The sequence below is a fragment of the Salvelinus fontinalis genome, chromosome 3 (assembly GCF_029448725.1).
Source record: "Salvelinus fontinalis isolate EN_2023a chromosome 3, ASM2944872v1, whole genome shotgun sequence".
Classification (NCBI taxonomy): Eukaryota; Metazoa; Chordata; class Actinopteri; order Salmoniformes; family Salmonidae; genus Salvelinus; species Salvelinus fontinalis.
Window position 1 is genome coordinate 49,941,016 of NC_074667.1, and position 16,748 is coordinate 49,957,763.

The window sequence follows — 16,748 nt, forward strand, 5'->3', positions numbered from 1 at the left end:
TACTTGATGTATGGCAAATGAAAGACACACTGGTTCTTAATGCAACCGCTGTGTTAGATTTTTTTTTCAAATAACTTTACCACAACATACAGCTTGGGTTATTGTGAGACAGTGCTCACCAACACGGCGGAGAATAGACATCAACATATTACACAGAAATACGAAATAACATCATAAATGTTGTCTTACTTTTGCTGAGCTTCCATCAGAATCTTGTACAAGGAGTCCTATTTCCAGAATAAATCGTTGTTTGGTTTTAGAATGTCCATTTCTTCTGTCGAATTCGTGCCACAATGCTAGCCAACATTCCCATCCTCTCTTGGCGCAAAGAACGGAAAACTCCAAAAGTCCCAATAAACGTTGAATAAACTGATAAAACTCGGTTGAAAAACCCTACTTTATGATGTTATTATCATATGTATCAAATAAAATCAGAGCCGGAGATATTCGCCGTGTATACCGAACGCTTTTCAGAAGACAATGTCGAGGTCCCTCGCGAGCCGTCGAAGACAAAGAAAATACCGGACCTGTCACTCCAAAAGCTCTTGTTTGGCCTCAGATCAAGCTAGACACCCCATTCCACCTTCCACTGCCTGTTGATATCTAGTGGAAGGCGTATGAAGTGCATGCATATCGATAAATAAAAGCCAGTTGAATAGGCAGGCCCTGAAACAGAGCCTCGTTTTCAGATTTTTCACTTCCTGTATGGAAGTTTGCTGCCAAATGAGTTCTGTTTTACTCACAGATAGAATTCAAACAGTTTTAGAAACTTGAGAGTGTTTTCTATCCAATAGTAATAATAATATGCATATTGTATGATCTAGAACAGAGTACGAGGCCGTTTCATTTGGACACGATTTTTTCCAAAGGGAAAACTGCCCCTGTATTGACAATAAGTTTTAACCAATCATCTGTCATTTGTGCTAAGGCCGTACTCGTAGAATGCCCTTCTTTGTTTGCATGCTGGAAACCCGTTATCAGACCATTACATGAGAAATAATCCTTGATTTGTACAGATACCATTTTTTCCAATAATTTACTTAACACAGGCAGCAAGCTTATAGGATGACTATTAGGACCAGTGAATGCAGATTTTTTTTATCCTTAGGTAGTGGAATAACATTGGACTCTTTCCAGACTTCTGGGCACACCCCATACATCAAGCACTTATTAAAAATATGAGAGATTGGGGTAGATATTTGGTTAACTCTGTACCAGGCGACTTGTCATCCGAAAAGAGACAACAGCATCCTTTCTACCTCTTCCCTTTCTACTTGATGAAATTGGAACATGCATTGCCTCTTCTTCATGATACAATATTTTATAGATTGTATCAATCTTTTATTGTAGTGGTGTAACTAACTACTGAAACTACACACTACTTGTTTTGCAAAAATAAATGAAAATATGGGTGAAGTAGGCAATCATTTCCTTTCCTTTTCGGCATCAGACCTGCGTAATTGTCACTTAAAATATATTTTTGGGTATTTAATAGGTTCAATTACACATTATGTTAACATATGACCCCGAAGTGATCTCTTCTTGCAATTTCCAGTCATTTACATTTTCAGATTTACATATAATACTTCTTCACAAAGTAGTTTGGTAGTGAACTACTTTTTTAAAGTAATGTTACTTATGTAAAATATGAATTTTTAAGGGTAGCTTTAGTGTAGCTTTATGTCTTTCAGTGTAAAGTAATTGGTGGCTTGGTAAACTATCTTTTCAGAGGAGCTTCCTCAACACTTCAATTAATTATGTCTTAAGTCACAATCTCATCCAGGTAGATATAAAAAAATGCTCTAAACTTAGCAAAGAGAGTCCTATTCATTTATATAACACACATAACATCCTATCACCTTAAATCCATGTGATTCCACTGTGTCTTTTTGTAATCACTAAAAAATATGTGGAGGTGCCATGTTGATGCATTTTGGCATGCTGTTTTTGCACTGTACTGTCCAATTCATTAACAATTAGGTTAATACCATAATCTAAACACTCTCAACTACATTGTATTATTATTGTATATAAATTACATATACAAAATTAGTCTTTATGAAAAATAACTGATGCAAAGAAAATTGTCAAACAAAAAATACCTATATCAGTTTTAGCACAACAGTCGATTTTCAAGAGAAACATTATTTGCGTTGTTGTTATTTTTAGATGCTGATGACATCACTCTTTTCTAATTCTGCTTCTTTGAGATCATATGTTAACTGACTATACTGTCAGACTTGTCAGACTACATTTTACAGCAGTCTGTTCAAAATGCATCTTGTCATACACATCATGGGTATGTCCTGTATATCTACACTTAGCCAATACATGTTTGTTCTTCATACCTGTGTTTATGGGTTATATCAATAGTGTTATGGGATTGTACCTCTAAAATGCATATAATTCGGCATTGTAAATGTAAATGTTGATGTACAGTATGTAGTTAAAAAATACAGTAAATAAACTCATCAGAAAAGGATTTCCTCTGTACTTAAGACAAACAGAGAAAGAATGTATGTTTGATCAGAAACAATAGTGTTGCAATTGATATGACAGAGTTACTGGGACTATATAAATAACAAAGTCAGTGGGACAAAGTCATAAACAAACTGATACCTGTGCAGGTGTTTCTCGACCCATAGACTGTTAAAGAGTCACTTGAAATTAAGTTAAAACAAACACGTATCCCCTCTCTCTGATATGCAGGTGTATTTGTAGATCAAGAAGTGGCTTTAGGCACACAACCCTGTTGGTGCTTGAGCCCTGTCTACTGCTAGAAATAGCAGTAGACCGAAATAGCCTCAGACCAGACCTGAGATCTGGGGAGGAAAAGTTCTTAGATCTTTAGAGGGGGAGAAAGATCTTAGGGGCTGAGCACAGGGCAGGGTGGGGCAGCGGTCAGTTCAGTGGGTGTGCGTCGGTCAGGCAGTTGGTTCGTTGTCGTGGGCTGGCTATGCCCCTCATCCTCGTCCTTGCAATCAAGGATGAGCTGCTCACACCCCACTTATACCCCTCTGTAACCCTTCACCTCCCATATACCACTCTAACCCCTCATATACTCCTACATAATCCTTCTGGCACGTCCAGGACAGATGGTCTACTGCTGATCCAAACGTCTCTTTTCCCTCCCAAATTAAGTTAGCCGAAACCACACCCTGTTTATCCTAGGTGCGTATTCCAGCCTCAAAAGTCTGTGTCATTGGTCAACAGCATGAGAGCAGTGTATTCAATCACTGCTCTCATGAGATTCAGAGAGCCTCAGCCAGGTACATGCAGTCAAAAAGTGTGCTATCAACAACCAAACTCATGGTTGTTCAGCAACAAAACCGACGCGTGCGCTACTATGGGGCAAAACATACAGAGTTGGCTGTCACCTTGATCACACTGATAGTGTTATTGCACAAAATAGTATGCAGAATCATCTGGATATGTATGCAACAAAAGTTCAACATTCACCTTCTGCTACCATTTCTGTCAAGCCATCTAAGCATACAGCTTGACGCATAAGCATACAGTTTGCTGCAAAGTAAACGCAACGTTCCATTGGAAATTCATGTACTTCTGGTGTACCAAAATGCAATGACGCTGTGATCGAGGAGTTAGTAGATTCAAATGTTTGTATTTTTTACCCCTTTTCTCCACGATTACGTGAAATCCAATTGCGATTTTGTCTCATTGCTGCAAACTCCCGGAAGCCAGCTGCACCAATGCGTTGGTGGAAACACTGTTCAACTGATGACCGAAGTCAGCCTGCAGGCACCCGGCCCACCACAAGGAGTCGCTATAGAGCAATGAGCCAAGTAAAGCCCCCCTGGCCGCTACCCTATGGGACTCCCAGTCACAGCTGGTTGTGACACAGCCTAGGATTGAACCTGGACTGCTGCGCCACTCGGGAGGCCCTATGTAGTAGTCTTTAATGGGTATATGGCCAAAGCACTGGATGTTATCTTTTTAAATTCAGGATAGACTTGTGTTATGATGATTATGATCATTTCCTTTTCTATCATGGTAAGTGTTACAGTATTAGGAGTGAAATGGTGTAGGAAATTGTGGACACATTGTTGTGCTACTTTTATATGCTGTCAGCCCTAGAGGCAGGTTGAGGAGTATAATCTTATGTGCGATGAGGTCTGCGCCAATATTGAGAAATCTTACGGAGGAACCCCTCTCGTGGCTATCTGCACCCCACTGATGAGCGTGTCCATCAGACCAGACACAGTGGTGAGCTCTGCTTCACTGATTCTTCTGGGAACATGGACAGAGAACTGCAAAGTTTTTCTTGAGGACCTTCAACTTGAGGGCCTTCAACTGTTGAAGGAAGTCCTGAGGAAGAGGTCAGGCTGGTCCTCGCCTCATCATTACAGATGACTGCAAGACAGAGAGGGGAGCATTAGGAAAGGCATTTCTAGGGGCCAAACTGCTCCTCTACACGTTCCACCTAGTCCAGGCAGTGTGGAGGTGACTGTGGAGCAAGGAGGGTGGAGTAGACTGTCTTCGAAGACATCATTTATGCAAGGGAAGAGATGGTTGAGCCCCTGTATCAGCAGCCAAAACACAACCCAGTTGTTGCCGGGTTAGTGTAGTATAACAGTATAATGAGGTGCGATCTATTAGCTTGTGCTTTGTTCTCAGTCATTTTTTCATGATAAAACCAAGACTTGCTGGTCAGTTTTAGTCTTGTCATATAAATTTACCCAGTCCTTGTTTGGGATATGTTGTTATTTGGGGAAACATTTTCCCTTATTTTGTCAACAATATGCAATAGTACAAGACATTGTTCAATTACATATTTTACCCGAATTACAGGTACAAGAAATTCACAGCCTACTTCGATCAACTGTTCAGTCATAGAGAGTGTTGAGCACTCAGCTATCGGGAGGGAACGACACAAATCACTTGGTGGAGGCATAAATGCGGGTCCTTGCTGACATTGCGCCTAGAGGCCTACTATAAGGCACCGATGACAGATGTTGCTCTTGGCCACTGGGAAACGTTCCAGTTCTCATGTTTTCTGTCTCCGGAGAGCAACGTCAACCCATCTGACATCGAACAGGTAAGATAGAGCTAAATACAGGTTTGCAATATTACAAAAATCCATCATGTGGTCTTTTATTATTTGTTGTATCTTATAGCTTGCATTATAAGTTGTCTATCCTCTCTCTCCTAATGTCTGCCAGATGGGGGAGAAATAATGAAGGCCACCACACCAGGCCAGCAAGATGGCGCCGACAGACATGGCAGCTCTGCTTCTAGCTCCTAAGCAACTTTGCAGTATTTTGTTTTTTTTGTGTGTTATTTCTTACATTATTAGCCCAGAACGTTTTTTATGTTATTACGTACAGCCGGAAATAACTTTTGGATATCAGAGCGGCGGTAACTCACCAGTATTACAACCAGGAATACGACTTTACCGAATTGGATCTGTCACGTTCCTGATCTGTTTTTCCCTTTTCTTGTATTTATTTAGTTGGTCAGGGCGTGAGTTGGGGTGGGTTTATCTATGTGTTATTTTCTATGTTGGGATGTTTGTGTTCGGCCGGGTATGATTCTCAATCAGAGACAGCTGTCAATCGTTGTCCCTGATTGAGAATCATACTTAGGCAGCCTGGGTTTCACGTGTGTTTTGTGGGTGTTTGTTCTTGTGTCAGTGTTCCGCCACACAGGACTGTCACGGTAGTTATTTTGTATCACATATTGTTTTTGTTAATTATTGAATCACTATGGAAACTAACCACTCTGCGTATTGGTCCGATCCGTCTCGCCTCTCCTCGTCCGAGGAGGAGGATTACGACTGCCGTTACAGGATCCTTCATTCGTACCACCCCGGGCAATTTAACTTATCCCATGCTGCTCCAAGACGCCTCAGAGAAGAAAGATTCGGAGTGGACTTCTAATCTGACTCAGGAGGTGTGCACACCATCCACCACTTCCGAGTATACTTGCTAATGTTCAGTCTCTGGACAATAAAGTAGATGAGCTCAGGGCTGTTAGTGGAATTAAATTATTCCTCTAACATACTCATTAATTAAATTCAATCTGTCTATTTATAAGAATTTGTAAGATACTTATTAACATAAAATAGACAGGATACAGTCTTATTAAAATTAGATAATATAATTTATTCTCGGAGCATGCTCCCATTTGATCATAAACAACAGGTTTATATACAAGATATGACGTCATAGGTTACAGAATAAGTCTCATTGTCCTGACAAATAGAAAACAGGTTCAAAAGTTCATTCCAACTTCACAGCGCACACACATGACACACAATATAATTAATTATCCTGAAGGCTCACTATAATTTATTACCACTTCAGCAGACAACTCAAAGATAATGGAAGACCTATAAAGTTACCCACAGCCTTATCTAAACATCTCAGGGCTAAGTTGGGTCAGTTCAACCATAGTTTAATGACCCTTTCTGCTTATTTTATAACCCACAACACAAATCTCTTTTCACAAGGCGTGCAGAGTTCAATTAGTTATAGTTTTATCTAAAGCTAGAATTTGTTTTGACTATTTATTAACAAATTTCCTAACAGGGCGAGGATCTCCTTCCAGCGAGACATCAGGGACTGTAACATACTCGGTTTCACAGAATCATGGCTCTCTCCGGAGAGAGAGGCTCTCGCCAGCTGGGTTCTCAGTACATTGCGCAGACAGGAATAAAGAGCTCTCCGGGAAGAGGAAAGGTGGTGATGTATGTTTCATAATTAACTACTCATGGTGTGATTATGATAACGTACAGAAACCCAAGTCCTTTTGTTCACCCGACCTAGAATACATCACAATCAAATGCCAATCGTATTACTTCCCAAGAGAATTCTCTTCGGTAATAGTCACAGCCGTGTATACACTCCCTCAAGCAGATACCACGATGGCCCTCAAGGAACTACATTGGACTTTGTGCAAACTGTACACTACATATCCTGAGGGTGCATTTATTGTATCTGGGGATTTTAACAATACGACTGAAGTTCTATCAACACATTGACTGTGGTACTCGCGCTATTAAAATGCTTGATCACCGATAGTCCCCCTTTCGGGATGCCTACAAGACCCTCCCCTGCCCTCCCTTCGGTAAATCAGATCACAACTCCATCTTGCTCCTCCCTTCCCATAGGCAGAAACTCAAACAGGAAGTACCTGTGCTAAGGTCTATTCAACGCTGGTCTGACCAATCAGAATCCATGCTTCAAAATGGACTGGGACGCGGACTGGGTTATGTTCCGGGTAGCCTCTGAGAGTAACACTGACATATACACTGACACGTTGCATTCATAAGGAAGTATGTAGGGGATGTTGTTCCCACTGTGACTATTAAAACCAACCCAAAACAGAAACCGCAGCATTTGCACAAAACTGAAAGCGCAAATCACCACATTTAACCATAGCAAGGTGACTGGGAATATGGTAAAATATAAACAGTGTAGTTATTCCTTTCGTAAGGCAATCAAACAGGCAGAATGTCAGTACAGAGACAAAGTGGAGTCGCAATTCAACGGCTCAGACGCGAGACGTATGTTCCAAGGTTTACAGACAATCACGGATTACAAAGGGAAAACCAGCCACGTTGCGGATACAGATGTCTTGCTCCCAAACAAGCTAAACACCTTCTTCATCCGCTTTGAGGATAACACAGTGCCACCAAGTTCTTCAGCGTACACATCAATGACTATCTGAAATGGTCCACCCACACAGTGAGTGTGGGAAGAAGGCGCAACAGCGCCTCTTCAACTTCAGGAGGCTTAAGGTATTTGGCTAGGCCCCTAAGACACTCACAAAAATTTGCAGATGCACAATTTTGAACATCCTGTCAGGCTGTATGACCGCCTGGTATGGCAACTGCAACACACGCAACCGCAGGGCTCTCCAGAGGATGGCGCGGTCTGCCCAACGCATCACCGGGGGCACACTGCCTGCCCTCCAGGACACCTACAGCACCCGATGCCACAGTAAGGCCAAAAAGATCATCAAGGACATCAACCACCTGAGCCATGACCTGTTCACCCCTCTACCATCCAGAAGGTGAGGTCAGTACAGGTGCATCAAAGCTGGGACCGAGAGACTGAAAAACAGCTTCTATCTCAAGACCATTAGACTGTTAAATAGCCATCACTAGCCGGCTACCACCCAGTTACTCAACCCTGCACCTTAGAGGCTGCTGCTCTATGTACATAGACATGGAATCACTGGTCACTTTAATAATGTTTATATACTGCTTTACTCATTTCATATGTATATACTGTATTCTATTCTACTCTATTTTAGCCAATGCCACTCCGACATTGCTCGTCCTAATATTTATATATTTCTTAATTCCATTCTTTCACTTGTAGATTTGTGTGAATTGTTGTGAATTGTTAGATATTACTGCACTGTTGGAGTTAGAAACACAAGCATTTCGCTACACCCGCAATAACATCTGCTAAATATGTGTATGTGACCAATAAAATTTTATTTGATCAAATGTTATTTTATTTGATACTGTGAACATGGAGATAGACCTCTGCACTTGTCTAGTAGGGCACACAGGAGCTCCATGCAAGCACCAGGCTGCTGTGGTCCAGATATACAAATACCTACAAACACTGGAGATGAGGGCTGAGTTGCTGAAGATACAGGAGGTAAAATAGTGGCTATTGTATTTTTGTTTATGGTTAGACAATAATTTTCATGTGAATATTTGATGTACCAAAGCAGAGTGCTGAAGTTGATTAAATACTGTATTTCTTACAGCAGCAATACCTCTGGATTTTCTGCAGCCACTGAGACAGCCACTGAGACAGCCACTGACTGAGACAGCCACTGACTGAGACAGCCACTGACTGAGACAGCCACTGACTGAGACAGCCACTGACTGAGACAGCCACTGACTGAGACAGCCACTGACTGAGACAGCCACTGACTGAGACAGCCACTGACTGAGACAGCCACTGACTGAGACAGCCACTGACTGAGACAGCCACTGACTGAGACAGCCACTGACTGAGACAGCCACTGACTGAGACAGCCACTGACTGAGACAGCCACTGACTGAGACAGCCACTGACTGAGACAGCCACTGACTGAGACAGCCACTGACTGAGACAGCCACTGACTGAGACAGCCACTGACTGAGACAGCCACTGAGACAGCCAAGTCAGTCAGTAGATGCTGAATGAGCAAAACAGACACGTGGATTTGCTTTCATTGCTCTGTATTGCTGTATAACATTTAGTTACCTTGCGAGTTATTTGCCGACCTGTGCCTGTTTGGCGACGCTTTTCTCACGTCGGAGTGTATAAGCGCGTGGGCGCTTCTGATAAGGAATGTTGTTTGCGTGGCCTAGCGGTGCCCAAGAAATAATAAAATCCAATTGTTAGATGCTACCACCCCCCTCCGAATCAAAACCAAACATGGATGTCAATGTCTGCGCTCGCACCCACGCTTCATTCTTCTTGATACTTCTGTACCTGTTTCCTCCAGCATCTCCACAAGGTCCTTTGCTATTGTTCTGGGATTGATTTGCACTTTTCGCACCAAAGTACGTTCATCTCTAGGAGACAAAACGCAAAACGGAGGTACACCTCCAATTGACTCAAATGATGTCAATTAGCCTATCAGAAGCTTCTAAAGCCATGACATAATTTTCAGGAATTTTCCAAGCTGTTTAAAGCCACAGTCAACTTAGTGTATGTAAACTTCTGACCCACTGGAATTGTGATACAGTGAATTATAAGTGAAATAATCTGTCTGTAAACAATTGTTGGAAAAATGACTTGTGTCATGCACAAAGTAGATGTCCTAACCGACTTGCCAAAACTATAGTTTATTAACAGGAAATTTGTGGAGTGGTTGAAAAACAAGTTTTAATGACTCCGACCTAAGTGTATGTAAACGTATGACTTCAACTGTAGGTTGTGCATTAAAACAGAATCTACCAGTATCCATTTGACAATCAGGCCATTTATGTTATATACAGTATAGGTTAACATGGCATGTAAAGCATATGAAACAGATGGACAAGCCATTTGTTATGTTTTATTTTGTTCGAGATTAAAACATCTGTTAGTCAGTGGCTAAAAGAGGAAAGTGAAGTTTTGCTGCTTTGAGAGAGTGTGTTGTATGAAGTGCCTCACTGTTTGACACTCACACACTGTCTCCATGTATGGGTAAAACAACTGAGTTGGCCAGAGAACAGTGGTCTGGTTTACCTCATGCTTGTGTGTAAGCCAATTTAATTCACGCACAGACACACACATACAAACAAACAGTAGCCCATTCATACAGAAAGCCACTGTGTCAGTTTAAGAGCAGTCCTGTGTTTTCATGAAGCTCAAATAAACAAGGACATGTGAATCAAGACGTGAAGAGGAAGAGAAAAATGACAGGACACAAAGAAGAAGTGAGAGTGGATGCTATAGAAACAGGGGAAGAACATATAGAAAAAGGCTTGCTCCGTCCATAGCAGAGGTCATGATGAAAGGATAATTTATTTCCTGTTTTATGTGTTGAAGAGTTCCCCTTCAATCATCCCTTCCTCTCGTTACTCACCCTGATGTTTGCCCTGGCACCACAGGGACGACAGCAGCGGGCATCGCCGTGGGAAACGTCTGTGCACCCTGCCCTAACGACCAGTGCCAATATGAATATACAGTTGCACAATATCCAGGGCAGGCAGGAGATACAGGCGTGATATACCACACAGCATCAGAGCTAAATGAAGGGTACAGAACACAACCAAATTCAGTCATATCACTGTTTCAACACTTGAATTTAATGACAACACAGGAGACAAATTGGACTTAAACAAAGCATTTACAAAAGCCAGAGTCATCTCTTTTACACTAGGTTGATTACACTGTACATGTGAAACACATGCACACTTTAGGGAAATAACCAAACTGAAACATATTGTGTGTGTGAAATAGTACAGCCTTGGAACCATGTACAATAACATTTACATTGCCTTCCAGGGAATGGAACTTTGTCGAGAATTTCAATAAGCATTTCTCTACGGCTGGCCATGCTTTCCTCCTGGCTACCCCAACCCCGGTCAACAGCTCCGCACCCCCCGCAGCTACTTGCCCAAGCCTCCCCAGCTTCTCCTTCACCCAAATACAGATATCAGAGGTTCTGAAAGAGTTGCAAAACCTGGACCTGCACAAATCAGCTGGGCTAGACAATCTGCACCCTCTCTTTCTAAAATGATCTGCCGCCATTGTTGCAACCCCTATTACTAGTCTGTTCAACCTCTCTTTCGTATCGTCCGAGATTCCTAAAGATTGGAAAGCTGCCGCGGTCATCCCCCTCTTCAAATGGGGTGACACTCTAGACCTAAACTGTTACAGACCTATATCCATCCTGCCCTGCCTTTCCAAAGTCTTCGAAAGCCAAGTTAACAAACATTTCGAATCCCACCGTACCTTCTCCGCTGTGCAATCCGGTTTCCGAGCTGGTCACGGGTGCACCTCAGCCATGCTCAAGGTACTAAACGATATCATAACCGCAATCGATTAAAAAAAACAGTACTGTGCAGCCGTCTTCATCGACCTGGCCAAGGCTTTCGACTCTGTCAATCACCGTATTCTTATCGGCAGACTCAACAACCTTGGTTTCTCAAATGACTGCCTCGCCTGATTCACCAACTACTTCTCAGATAGAGTTCAGTGTGTCAAATCGGAGGACCTGTTGTCCGGACCTCTGGCAGTCTCTATGGGGGTACCACAGGGTTCAAATCTCAGGCCGACTCTTTTCTCTGTATATATCAGTGATGTCGCTATTGCTGGGCTAGACAATCGCAGACGACACCATTCTGTATACATCTGGCTCTTCTTGGACACTGTGTTAAAAAACCTCCAAACGAGCTTCAATGCCATACAACACTCCTTCCGTGGCCTCCAACTGCTCTTAAACGCTAGTAAAACTAAATGCATGCTCTTCAACCGATCGCTGCCCGCACCCGCCCAACTATCATCACTACTCTGGACGGTTTTGACTTAGAATATGTGGACAACTACAAATATCTAGGTGTCTGGCTAGACTGTAAACTCTCCTTCGAGACTCATATTAAGCATCTCTAATCCAAAATCTAATCTAGAATCGGCTTCCAATTTTGCAACAAAGCCTCCTTCACTCACGCTGCACAACAAACCCTCGTAAAACGGACTATTCTACCGATCCTCGACTTCGGCGATGTCATTTACAAAATAGCCTCCAATACTCTACTCAGCAAACTGGATGCAGTCTATCAGAGTGCCATCCGTTTTGTCACCAAAGCCCCATATACCAACCACCACTGCGACCTGTATGCTCTCGTTGGCTGGCCCTCGCTACATATTTGTCGCCAGGTCATCTATAAGTCTTTGCTAGGTAAAGATCCGCGTTTTCTCAGCTCACTGGTCACCATAACAACACCCACCCGTAGCACGAGCTCCAGAAGGTATATTTCACTGGTCATCCCCAAAGCCAACACCTCTTTTGACCGCCTTTCCTTCCAGTTCTCTGCTGCCAGTGACTGGAACGAATTGCAAAAATCGCTTAAGTTGGAGACTTATATCTCCCTCACTAACTTTAAGCATCAGCTATCTGAGCAGCTCACCGACCGCTGCAGCTGTACACAGCCCATCTGTAAATAGCCCATCTAACTACCTACCTCATCCCCATTTTGTTTTTATTTACTTTTTTTGTTCTTTTGCACACTAGTATTTCTACTTTCACATCATCATCTGCACATCTATCATTCCAGTGTTAATTTGCTATATTGTAATTATTTCACCACCATGGCCTATTTATTGCCTTACCTATTTACTTAATTTGCATACACTGTATGTAGATTTTTCTATTGTTTTTTAATGTACTTTTGTTTATCCCATGTGTAACTCTGTGTTTTTGTTTTTTGTCACAATGCCTTGCATTATCTTGGCCAGGTCGCAGTTGTAAATGAGAACTTGTTCTCAACTGGCCTACCTGGTTAAATAAAATAAAAAATATATTAAAAAATGTGCTACCTCTATACAGTACACAAACATGTTAATAACACACTCTTTCCTTTCTTCTCTCACAACAATGCCACAGTCATAGGTATGACACAAAAGCATCCATGGGATTCTTTTTGTGTCATTACCCTTCTCTGGCCCCTCATTAGAAACCACTGTCTTTTATTTATACTGGGGAGCACAACAGAGCACCCTAGTGTTTATGGATGCGATTGATGAGTAACCACCTCTAGTCTAACACACCAAATCTGTGTCAGCATTCACTTCCAATTAGAAGTACAAGTGTGTGTGTGTCATCCGTATACTTTGAATGGGACTAAAAATAACCGTATAGGAGCTGGGACAGATTGGCTAAATTTACCAGCTCTTTGTCTCTTATAGCCAGAGAGCTGGGTGGGCGGGGTGTGTGGGGTATGATGACTCAGCAGCACATGACTCTACTCTGCGTGGATAAGGAGGAAGAAATGGCTGGGCCACAGGACTGGGAGCATGTAGGTGGGGCCACAATGGTTTAGCCAAGCCTCCAAAGGGTGTTTCTGGCTGCTCTAACCTGTGGAGTAAGGGGCTTTCTGTTTGTGTGTGTGTACACTGCCCTTGGTCAGTTTCCTGGTTATATGACCCTCTGCCAAATACATATTTTCATGGAAAGAAAGTAACAGAGGCAGCCTTGAATTCTGTAGCCTATTCATGAGCTTTACTGGGTTTTATGTTCAACATATAAAGATTGGCTAAAAACATATTAGAGCTTTTAGAGGACTGCATCTTAGGCACCATTGTTGATACTGTTTGTTACAACAACAAAAAAACTGAATATCTTCTTTGAGGCAAGTCTCCTAGCAGTGAAAAGAAACAATGTGGTAAAACTACAAAAACATGTACACCTCTCTATCTCTCTCAAAATAGATTAGGTCTCAAATTTGAAGTAATGTTCTATTGGTGGACACATCATCCCTTGCTGTGTACTGTACTATCTATTTCTGACTTTCGACCCACAGAAATCAAACGCCCTGCAAAAACATAACCTCTCTCTGTACTTGGGATTGCACCTGGACGACGTCACCACCACTGCACTCCATAGCTGACAGGCTGCGAGAGAGCTGCGTGCGAATGGTCGAATGCTTCCTCAAACACGCTGAAGATTCTCAGTGTAGCCTACCAGAAGGGCAGAGCATAATAAGTCAAAGCAAACTTGATCGGGACCCCTTTAAACGCGTTATAAAGGTAAGTCGACTCCCTAACATTTAAATAATTGTAACTCAATTGGAGGAAATCTTCAATATTTGACAAAATGACAGTAAAAGGACACTGTCGAACTTCACACTGACGTCACGATCGGGACGATTTACTTTCGATAAAAGTGCTGAAGCGCATTGTTTTTTTTGTTTTTTTTCTACAATCAAATCTTAGTGGTTTAACGTTTTTTTGTGTTGATACTTTGTGGCACTACTTAGTACCTACAACATCTGCTGATTGCTGAAACTGAGCAATCGGACAAGTTTGTTTACTACAAAATCACTGAGGGGAAGTTTTAGGTAACCTATGTGCGCTTCAAAGCACAAAAACCGATACATCGAACCGGGTCAAAACGAAGCGGTTGGTGGGTAACAAACATTGTGCTCTCAGATAATGATTTCCTTTCTGTTCATGTTACGTAAGTCATGTTCTGTGGGAATTCATATACTTTCCTCGCCTGCTTTTGGTAGCCTCATTTTACGGTCTGTCAAATGTAGTTTTTGGTTGTTAGTAGCTAATTTAATGCGCATTACGGACTCTCAGTTTTTGTGAGAATTAAGTTGATAAAAGTGAATCATCAATCAACTTTTGGTCATCCTCCTCTAGTGTAGATGTCTTCATGGGTCCGGGTGGACCCGATATACCCGAGACCTGACCCGGGCACGATTGGATTGGGTGCTGAAGAATACTAACATGTCCCTCAGGTCTGGGTCGGGTCCTGTAGCATATTTTATTTTACGTTAATAAGTTGAATGTCTTCACTTATAAAGGCCTAGCCAACATATAAAACATATTCCTTAACCAGTAGAGCAACTTGGCTGATAAGAGGAAGAAATTAATTGTCACTCTAGTCCAGTTGGGTCTGGTCTAGACCCAGACCTGTCAGGGTACGGGTCTAGGTTGAGTTGGCCTCTGCTCCATTTGGGTTTGGGTCTCCATTTTTTAAAGATAAGTAAATATAGTCAGGTCTGATTGTCGTCCCGGTCCAAGCTTTTGGACACGTGAAGACCTGTAGTCTATTTTGTTTCCGTGGGCCTTGAGCTGTATTATGGTATAAGGTATTCCGAACGGATTGTTATTTGTGTGGAAGGATCTGGCCCATTTCAGCTGCCACCAAAGTACATGATGTACACTATCATTTTTCTCTAGACTTTATGCCACAATGTTACTCTTCTATGTTACTGTGGTTACCACACACTCATGAGTCGCTAGTGTTTGCTAGTGCCCCTTGTAATCTAGGAATTCTGCACAACAAGCCCACAACCACAAGTTGTCATTTACAGTCGTTGGTGTCAATCACCACACAATACAGTGGGTCTATGCAACATAGAAATTAAACATTTGTGACCACTGGCCCAGACTTTTTTTCAACATTTGTCTGTGCTGCCTACTGAGAGGAAATGTATAGAAAGATGATAATACATTTTACCAACTGTATCTAATTTTATTTGTCACGTGCGCCGAATACAACTAGTGTATACTTTACTGTGAAATGCGTGCTTACGAGCCCTTTCCAATGATGCAAAGTTTACAAATAAAATATTTACACGAAGAATTAAATAAAATACACAAGAATGGAGCTTCAGCTCATTGTTTAGAGGTATGAGGTATTTGAGGTAGATATGTGCATAAAGGCAGAATAAAGTGTCTACGCATCAGGATAGATAATAGTGAGAGTTAAAAAAGAAAAGAGTAGCTGCAGTAAATTGTGAATGTGTTTTGGTGTGTCAATGTAGTAGGTATGTGCAGTATCAGGTAAGTTTGGACACTTAAGGGATTTCCTTTTTTTTTTTTTTTTTACTATTTTCTACAGTGTAGAATAATAGTGAAGACATTAAAACTATGAAGTAACACATATGGAATCATGTAGTAAGCAAAAAAGTGTAAAACAAATCAAGATATATTTTAGATTCTTCAAAGTAGCCACCCTTTGCCTTGACAGCTTTGCATACTCTTGGCATTCTCTCAACCAGCTTTTATGAGGAAGTCACCTGGAATGCATTTCAATTAACAGGTGTGCCTTGTTAAGTTAACTTGTGGGATTTCTTTCCTTCTTAATGCGTTTGAGCCAATCAGTTGTGTTGTGACAAGGTAGGGTTGGTATACAGAAGATAGCCGTACTTGGTAAAACACCAAGTCCATATTATAGCAAGAACAGCTCAAATAAGCAAAGGGAAACGACAGTCCATCATTACTTTAAGACATGAAGGTCAGTCAATACGGAACATTTTAAGAACTTTGAAAAAGTTTATTCAAGTGCAGTCGCAAAAACTATCAAGCGCTATGATGAAACTGGCTCGCATGAGGACCGCCACAGGAAAGGAAGACCCAGAGTTACCTCTGCTGCAGAAGATAAGTTCATTAGAGTTACCAGCCTCAGAAATTGCAGCCCACATACATGAACTTTGTGAAAAATGTAACAGACACATCTAAACATCAACTGTTCAGAGGAGACTGTGTGAATCAGGACTTCATAGTTGAATTGCTGCAAAGACACCACTACTAAAGGACATCAATAAGAAGAAGAGA

General features: G+C 41.8%; 1 protein-coding gene across 1 annotated transcript in view; it reads left to right on the top strand.

The window, feature by feature from the left end:
- Positions 1–14,044: 14,044 nt before the first annotated feature.
- Positions 14,045–16,748, top strand: part of LOC129851045 (protein kinase C delta type-like) — a 40,518-nt gene continuing 37,814 nt past the window's right edge. The window contains exon 1 of the mRNA XM_055917214.1: positions 14,045–14,207. The gene's annotated coding sequence lies outside the window, so the exon portion shown is untranslated. The remainder of the gene's footprint in view (positions 14,208–16,748) is intronic.